This window comes from Muntiacus reevesi, chromosome 7, assembly GCF_963930625.1.
Source record: "Muntiacus reevesi chromosome 7, mMunRee1.1, whole genome shotgun sequence".
NCBI lineage: Eukaryota > Metazoa > Chordata > Mammalia > Artiodactyla > Cervidae > Muntiacus > Muntiacus reevesi.
In genome coordinates this window covers 42,890,842-42,898,961 of record NC_089255.1, presented here as the reverse complement: position 1 = coordinate 42,898,961, position 8,120 = coordinate 42,890,842, and the positions used below count along the sequence as shown (strand labels likewise).

The 8,120-nt window shown below is 45.1% G+C and overlaps 1 protein-coding gene across 3 annotated transcripts in view; it reads right to left on the bottom strand.

Annotated features, from left to right (window-relative positions):
* Positions 1-739, bottom strand: part of FRMD6 (FERM domain containing 6) — a 78,996-nt gene extending 78,257 nt beyond the window's left edge. For 2 of the 3 annotated variants that reach the window (XM_065940324.1, XM_065940326.1), the window contains exon 1: positions 598-739. The gene's annotated coding sequence lies outside the window, so the exon portion shown is untranslated. Of the gene's footprint in view, positions 1-15; positions 556-597 lie in introns of those variants that run through there. The other variant, XM_065940325.1, reaches the window with a different exon arrangement.
* Between the last annotated feature and the right edge of the window lie 7,381 nt (positions 740-8,120).

The following is an 8,120-nucleotide window of genomic DNA, read 5'->3' as shown; positions in this document are numbered from 1 at the left end:
AGACCAGGGACTTACGGGGACGGTGGGACAGACGCCGCGCTCAGGTCCCCTCACGCAGCCGGGCTGCCCGGGCCGGCGCGCGCACAACAGGCGGCACCCAGGAATTCGGGACTCAAGAGCTGGCCCTGCCGCCCGGACACAGCAACGGGGCGTGACGGGCAGGCGTCCCCAGCCCGACCACCCGGGAGCCGAGCGCGAGCACCGATCCCGGGGTCGCAGCCCGCAGTCCCGGCCGGCCTCCCGCCTCGCCGCAGAGGCTGCCCGAGGCTCCGCGCCTTCTTCGCTGCCCGGCTCGGCTGCCCCGGGGCCCCGTCCTCCCTTCCCGGCGTGGGCGAGCTCCGACTCGCCGAGAAGCGACCTTCCTTCCAGTCCGGTGCCCGACGCCCAGAGCTGAGAGAGGGAGGAGAAGGAGAAGAAAGACGCGGAGAAGGGGACACCGCCTGGGCTTGGGCTCGCGACTTCCAGAAGCCCTCCCGAGGTCCCGTCCAGCCTCTGCCGCCGCCCGGCCGGCAGGGGGCAGAATGAGCGGCCGGGGCGCGGTGGCCGGTCTTGGAGGTCGGCCAGGGGAGTTCCCGGGTACCCGGCTCCTGCTCTTACCTCGGAGAAGGTCCGCAGCACCGGGCGTCAGACTACTCCCAGCTCTCCTTGCCTTCCTGTCGGCGCCGCGCCTGCCCCACTCTCTCAGCCCCTTGCCCTGGGCAGCCAGACGAGCGCTCCGCGTCCGCCCCGCCCCCGCCTCCCGCCCCGCCCCCTGAGGCTCCGCCTCCAGCCCGCCCCGAGGTGGCGGGGGCAGAGGCAAAGCCGCAGCAGCAGAGCGTGGAGCTCGCAACCGCACGTGGAGCGCCTGCAGGCCCCGCCCCGGGCCCAACCAAGCGTCCCGCGGAGGGGTGCCGCGAGTCAGAGGCGGGAGAAAGCCGAGCTCGCCACGCCTCCGGGGTCCTGGGGAGGGAGGTGAGCCGCAGATGGATGCTATGTTAGGACTGCAGCCATCTAGGCTCTCCCCAGCAAAACGGAGACGAAGGCGCGAGGGGACACTGTCAGCTTCCCCCAGTTCTCGCATAATGGCCCCCTCTGACACCGGCCTTCGCTCCCGGGTATCTCTGCCTCCCGAGCTCAGTCGGGCTGGCGGGGGTCGGCAGTTTGGCCTGAGCTTCGTTTTAGTAATTCGGAGCGACGGAGGGGAGGCCACTGCGCGAGGAGGCGGTCCCAGCGGAGGCGGCTTAGCGAGTCCTTACTTCCTCCAGTCCTCCTGTCCCGCACCCACCTGCCCATCCACCCCTCGGGACGCCGGTCTTTCGCCGGTTTTATGCTCGATGGAGGAGGCCCCGCCGAGGAAGTCAAGCCTTCCCCGCTAACTGCCTCTCCAGGTCTTCAGGTAGACACAGCCTCTGTCAGCTGTGGTTTTAGCGCCAGTGACCTCTCGGACATTATTTTTACCCCTCTGCTCTCGATGGTAGCCGAGGGTAGCGGAGGGAGTGATGCAAAAGGCCAATGGAAGGTATTTTTAGGGCACGAAGACTCAAGATAGGAGATGGAGATTTTGGGGGGGCCACCTTTTAATTGTTGGGTCTAGGGAAGGAGTAGGTTACGCCTTTCCAGCCAGCCTGCGCCACTTGGACCAGCTTCTGGGGACTGGAGACAAGAGAGAAGAACCAGCCTCCACCTGGCCTCCAGGCCCGCAACTCACAGAACTACCCGCTCCCCGCGCCGGGACTTCTACCCTCCTAGGTCTTCTGTTGCCTGCTAATCCGGTGAGCCCTCGCCAGGGGCGGCAGTAACGCCCACGGGGGCCCTCACTAAAGGATTGGTGAGGTGCCTCTGGAAGTGACAAGGAGACAAGGAAACCGAGGACCTGAGAAAGGACACTACCCCAAATCAGATTTATGCTAACAGAAGCCAGCTTTAAAATAACCCTGCTCTTTTTATCCAAACATACAATTTGATCCAAAAATAAAGTTACCTGTTGAAGGTATGCCTCTGTGCCTTGTTTACATGGCAGAAGAAATTCCGTTCTGTGCTCACAGCCGAAGCTTACTAGAAATAGTTGTTTCATTCACAGCTTTTACATTTTGGGAACAATGACATTAGAACTGAATATTGGGGACGGTGATCTTTTTTTATCTTTCCGCAATCTATAATCCATTCGGAGCTTATTTCGGATAAAGCAAAACAGTTTCTAAGGCTATTGCACTCATGATTTAAAGTCATGACTCCTTTGTGGGAAGGAGGACAAGAACTATGTTCCAAGGACTGCCGTTTGAATTAGTTGTGTTTAATTAATAGACTAAATTTTAAAATTTGTTTAGTAGTTGATTGCAACGTTGACATTTAAAAGTGGAGGTTTACTTTTTCCTCTCATTTTTGACTTTAATGTGCATTCAGAATCAGTACATATTAAGCAATAGTTGACAAGGTCTTAATTTGATATCTAATGAGATAACCCAAGTTTTCATATGTGAAGATAAATGAGATAAGTGAGAAATAAAACACTATCATGGAAAACACTAAATCTGATTATTTTTTTCAGGCTTCATGCATAAAAATCTAGCAGATAAAGAATAACGTTGGATTGTGAAGCATTGCTGCAATTTGAAGAAATTAGGTAACCCAGGGAGTAAAATATTTTAAACCACTTTTAAAAAACATGTGTTTAAGATTGGGTTTATTGTCTAGGATTTTATTATAGCAAAATTTACTATGAATTTTTAAAATCATAATGATCATGTTGTTAGTATGAATACCATGATAAACAGACTCTTCACATCTTACACTTTATAAACTAAGTACTTTAAAATTCTTAAAAGTCAGTTTTATAAACCCCTGAAACAACATAAAATTCAGGAAGGATTGCTTTGGAAAACAACACAACCCACTCAAGATGGAACTGGAACTGAGAAAGGATGAGTTGTTTTAGATGTTTCTTACCACAGGAAACATTTTTCTGTGCTTATTGTAATAAATAATGCAGTTTTGTAGGTAATTAAAGTATATTTTATGATTCTCTTTGATGTTTAGATTTGGATTTATTTTCGTTAGTATGATGAGATGTTTTCCTAAATATGTTGACCATCAAGTGAAACATTATCCTAAAACACATCTTAAACTTTCTCCATAGCAATATAAATATTGTATGTTTTTGCTTTAGTTTTATTAGGAAGAGGTTATTTGTCCCATAAATTTATTTATTGAGTACTCCCTTACACAAGCACAGAGTTACACTCTGGGATTTAAACTTAAAAATAGCATCTTATTATAGTTTGAGGGAACAGATGAACTTTATGCTTGGTATAGTAGAGAAATGCAGGAGGGATAATGGGAAGGCCAAGAAAGGGCTTCAGATATACCCTGTCAACTAGATGGGAAGGATGAATGCAAGTTTGAGAACAAGTTGGTTGAGGTGGTGTTTCTCAAACTTGGTAGCACATTGCAACCACCTAGGGATTTTAAAAACTCCTGATGCCTGTGTTCCAGGAATATGATTTAATTAGGCTAGGATGTGACCTGGACTTGGGGATGTTTTCAAGATGCCCGTAATATTCTATATGGGAACTGTGGGTTACAGTATCTCAGGAAAAGAGCACAGAATGAGCAGGTGCATGGAGGCATAGTTTTAAACAATAATGACTGTAGCCTCATTTTGTAATTGAACATGCTTAAGCTTTGGTGGGTGGTAGTTACACATTTTTAGGTAAGAAACACAGTTACATAGAAAATGAAGAGATGTGAACTGCTATAATTTACATCCCTATACAAAGTATTTTCCAAACACCAGAAGAGTACCTTAAGAATTAAGCTCAGTTCAGTATGTTAGAAGAAAATAATCTAGTTCTTTTTCATCTTTTACACATAATTCAAGAGAATTTGGAACTTACCATATGTTTTAATGCTGAAATATAAATTCTAGTCAAAGGGAGAAGCCAGTAAATTGACATATTAGCTTTTAAAGAATACTTTCTCCAAATTAAATTCTGTTCATCATTCTGACTGAAGGTCATAATAAAGAAATTAGGCTCCTTTTTCTCTTTGGTAATTACTAAAGTTCATTGAAAAAGCAAAACTATTCATTTTAAAGCAAATAAATTTAAGTCCTACTCGAAGGTCTTAAATGTCCCTTTGCGTGCATGCTAAGTCACTTTTCCAACTCTTTTCGACCCTACTGACTGTAGCCCACCAGGCTTCTCTCTCCATGGGATTCTCCAGGCAAGAATATTGGAGTGGGCTGCCATGCCCTTCTCCAGGGGATCTTCCCAACACAGGGATCAAACCCGAGTCTCCTGTAATTCGTCCATTGCAGGTGGATTCCTTACCACTGAGCCAGCAGGGAAGCCCAAATGTCCCTCTCGCTAACATATATTACTTTGAAAGAAAAAAGAATCACACATGGAAACAAACAGTACAGGGATGTAGTCCTGGTTTTCACTGACAAAAACTCAAAGTGCACTTCTTATTATTCTCGGCTAGTGTATAACTTATGTTCTGTAAAATAAAACACCAAAAGAGATTTTAATTCTCAAGAGAAGTAAGGAGACTTGATTAACAGTCCTTTAATCCAGCTGTCTCATTATTATGTACTAGGAGTCCCTAACCAGGAATAGAAAGAATTATAGCTGACCTCTGAACAACACAAGTTTGAACTGCATGGGTCTACTTATATGTGAATTTTTTCCCCACTAGTTAACACTACAGTACTACAGGATTTTCCAGTAGTCATATATGGATGTGAGAGATGACTGCCAAAGAATTGATTCTTTTGAACTGTGGTGTTGGAGAAGACTCTTGAGAGTCTCTTGGACTGCAAAGAGATCAAACCAGTCAATCCTAAAGGAAATCAATCTTGAATATTCTTTGGAAGGACTGACGCTGAAGCTCCAATACTTTGACCACCTGATGCGATGAACCGACTCTTTAGAGAAGACCCTGATGCTGGGAAAGATTGAAGGCAGGAGGAGAAGGGGATGACAGAGGACAAGATGGTTGGATGACATCATCAACTCAATGAACATGAGTTTAAGCAAGCTCTGGGAGATGGTAAAGGACAGGGAAGCCTGGTGTGTTGCAGTCCATGGGGTCACAACGAGTTGGACACAACTGAACGACTGAACAACAGGATCCATCGGCAGACATGGAACTGCAGATACAGAGAAACCACAAATATGGAGAACTGAGGGTATAGATATTTGGAGGGCCAACTATAAGTTTTACATGGATTTTTGACTGTATGGAGGATGGGTGCCCCTACACCCTAGCCCACCCCTTGTTGATCAAGGGTCAGCTGTATTTTGTAGAGGCTGCACAGCACTGGGATTAATATTATGTACCAATCTAACTCAGGAAGATTTACCTTTACCCAATTTACAGATACAAAATTGAAAAATTTTTAAATTCATTAAATTCTGTTCTCTTGGCCATCAAGTTTTGAGATGCTATTTTAAAATAGTTTATCTTGATTATCCTGGGACAAAGTTTGCTTTTAATACAGTATATAAAAGTTTACAGGAGACATATTTGAAGAGTTTCTTTCTTTCTATTCCAGTATGGTTTTAGTTTCACCACAAACGCCACATTCCGGTTCTTTGAGGGCTCAAATATTTGAATACTCCAGACAAAAATTTCTATAAGACTGGGCGGGGGGGGGGGGGGGGGGGGGCGGTGCGGGGGCTCACAGGCCAGGTCATTCACTCTTCAGGAGAGGCTGTTCTAAGGGGTGCAGAGGAGACATGAGCTACATGAGGTAGGACAGCCAGCCCAGCATGGAGAACTGCCCTGAGGTTTTCTAGTTGAAAGGCACAGTGACAAAGACAGTGCTGGCTTGAGGGATATTGCTGCCCACTAAAACAGGGTGAGGAATTAAGTGTGAAAAGAGCACTGCTGCCTTATGTATGGGCTTCACATTCTAGAGGAGATTGAGGACAGGCAGAAGGGCCCTTGAATAAAAAAATGTCTAGCAGAAAGAAGATAAGGGAGACTCCCTACAGTATAAAACCTGATGTATGTCACTCTTATGTTTATGCAATGGGCCTTTAAGGTCCTAGAGCAGTTTTTCAGCTCAGATTCCTTGATTACTCTACAAAAAGCTAAAAGAAAATATTCCTAACCCTTAGAGATGGGAGGCAACACTCTCCACTCCCTACTGGGGGAGACAGATGAGAAAGGAAAGGAAGTAGGACTCTGGCAACAGATTGGTTACTCTGAGTTATGCCTCAGGCACACTCTGATGATTTTTGTCTTGGGTGGCATCCTAGGTGGCATCACTTTCAAACAGAAGTGATAACAGTACAGATGTCACTGAACTTCTCTTCTATATGTAATGTCATCTTACTGATTTGTGCCTGAGACACATGAAACATACTGAACTAGAATGGGGAAGCAAACACAGACTTACAGCCTGGTCAATGCTAATCTTCTTGATGGAAATTCCATTTATGAGGAAGACTTATGAAATCTGTCTGGTCTGTTTTAATTTGATTACCTTAAGTAGATTATAGGCATAACAAACATGCTCTTAAGCTTGATTTTAGTTGCTTAAAAAGTAATGATGGACAAAGGTTCAAATAAGATATAGTTGCTCTGGAATTTCACATGAAATTCACTGAGGCTAAAGAACAAAATGGGAAAGACTAGAGATCTCTTCAAGAAAATTAGAGATACCAAGGGAACATTTCATGCAAAGATGGGCACAATAAAGGACAGAAATTGTATGGACCAAACAGAAGCAGAAGATATTAAGAAGAAGTGGCAAGAATACACAGAAGAACTGTACAAAAAAGATCTTCACGACCCAGATAATCACAATGGTGTGATCACTCACCTAGAGCCAGACATCCTGGAATGTGAAGTCAAGTGGGCCTTAGAAAGCATCACTACAAACAAAGCTAGTAGATGTGATGGAATTCCAGTTGAGCTATTTCAAATCTTGAAAGATGATGCTGTGAAAGTGCTGCACTTAATATGCCAGCAAAATTGGGAAATGCAGCAGTGGCCACAGGACTGGAAAAGGTCAATTTTCATTCCAATCCCAAAGAAAGGCAATGCCAGAGAATGCTCAAACTACCGCACAATTGCACTCATCTCACACGCTAGTGAAGTAATGCTCAAAATTCTCCAAGTCAGGCTTCAGCAATACGTGAACTATGAACTTCCAGATGTTAAAGCTGGTTTTAGAAAAGGCAGAGGAACCAGAGATCAAATTGCCAATATCTGCTGAATCATCAAAAAAGCAAGAGAGTTCCAGAAAAATATCTATTTCTGCTTTATTGACTATGCCAAAGCCTTCGACTGTGTGGATCACAATAAACTGTGGAAAATTCTGAAAGAGATGGGAATACCAGACCACCTGACCTGCCTCTTGAGAAACCTGTATGCAGGTCAGGAAGCAATAGTTAGAACTGGACATGGAACAATAGACTGGTTCCAAATAGGAAAAGGAGTACGTCAAGGCTGCCTATTGTCACCCTGCTTATTTAAGTTATATGCAGAGTACATCATGAGAAACACTGGGCTGGAAGAAGCATAAGCTGGAATCAAGATTGCCGGGAGAAATATCAATAACCTCAGATATGCAGATGACACCACCCTTATGGCAGAAAGTGAAGAGGAACTAAAAAGCCTCTTGATGAAAGTGAAAGAGAGGAGTGAAAAAGTTGGCTTAAAGTTTAACATTCAGAAAACTAAGATCATGGCATCTGGTCCCATAACCTCGTGGGAAATAGATGGGGAGACAGTGGAAACAATGTCAGACTTTATTTTGGGGGGCTCCAAAATCACTGCAGATGGTGATTGCAGCCATGAAATTAAAAAACGCTTACTGCTTGGAAGGAAAGTTATGACCAACCTAGATAACATATTAAAAAACAGAGACATTAATTTGCCAACAAAGGTCTGTCTGGTCAAGGCTATGGTTTTTCCAGTGGTCATGTATGGATGTGAGAGTTGGGCGGTGAAGAAAGCTGAGCACTGAGAAATTGATGGTTTTGAACTGTGGTGTTGGAGATGACTCTTGAGAGTCCCTTGGACTGCAAGGAGATCCAATCAGTCCATCCTAAAGGAGATCAGTCCTGGGTGTTCATTGGAAGGACTGATGCTGAAGCTGAAACTCCAGTACTTTGGCCACCTCATGTGAA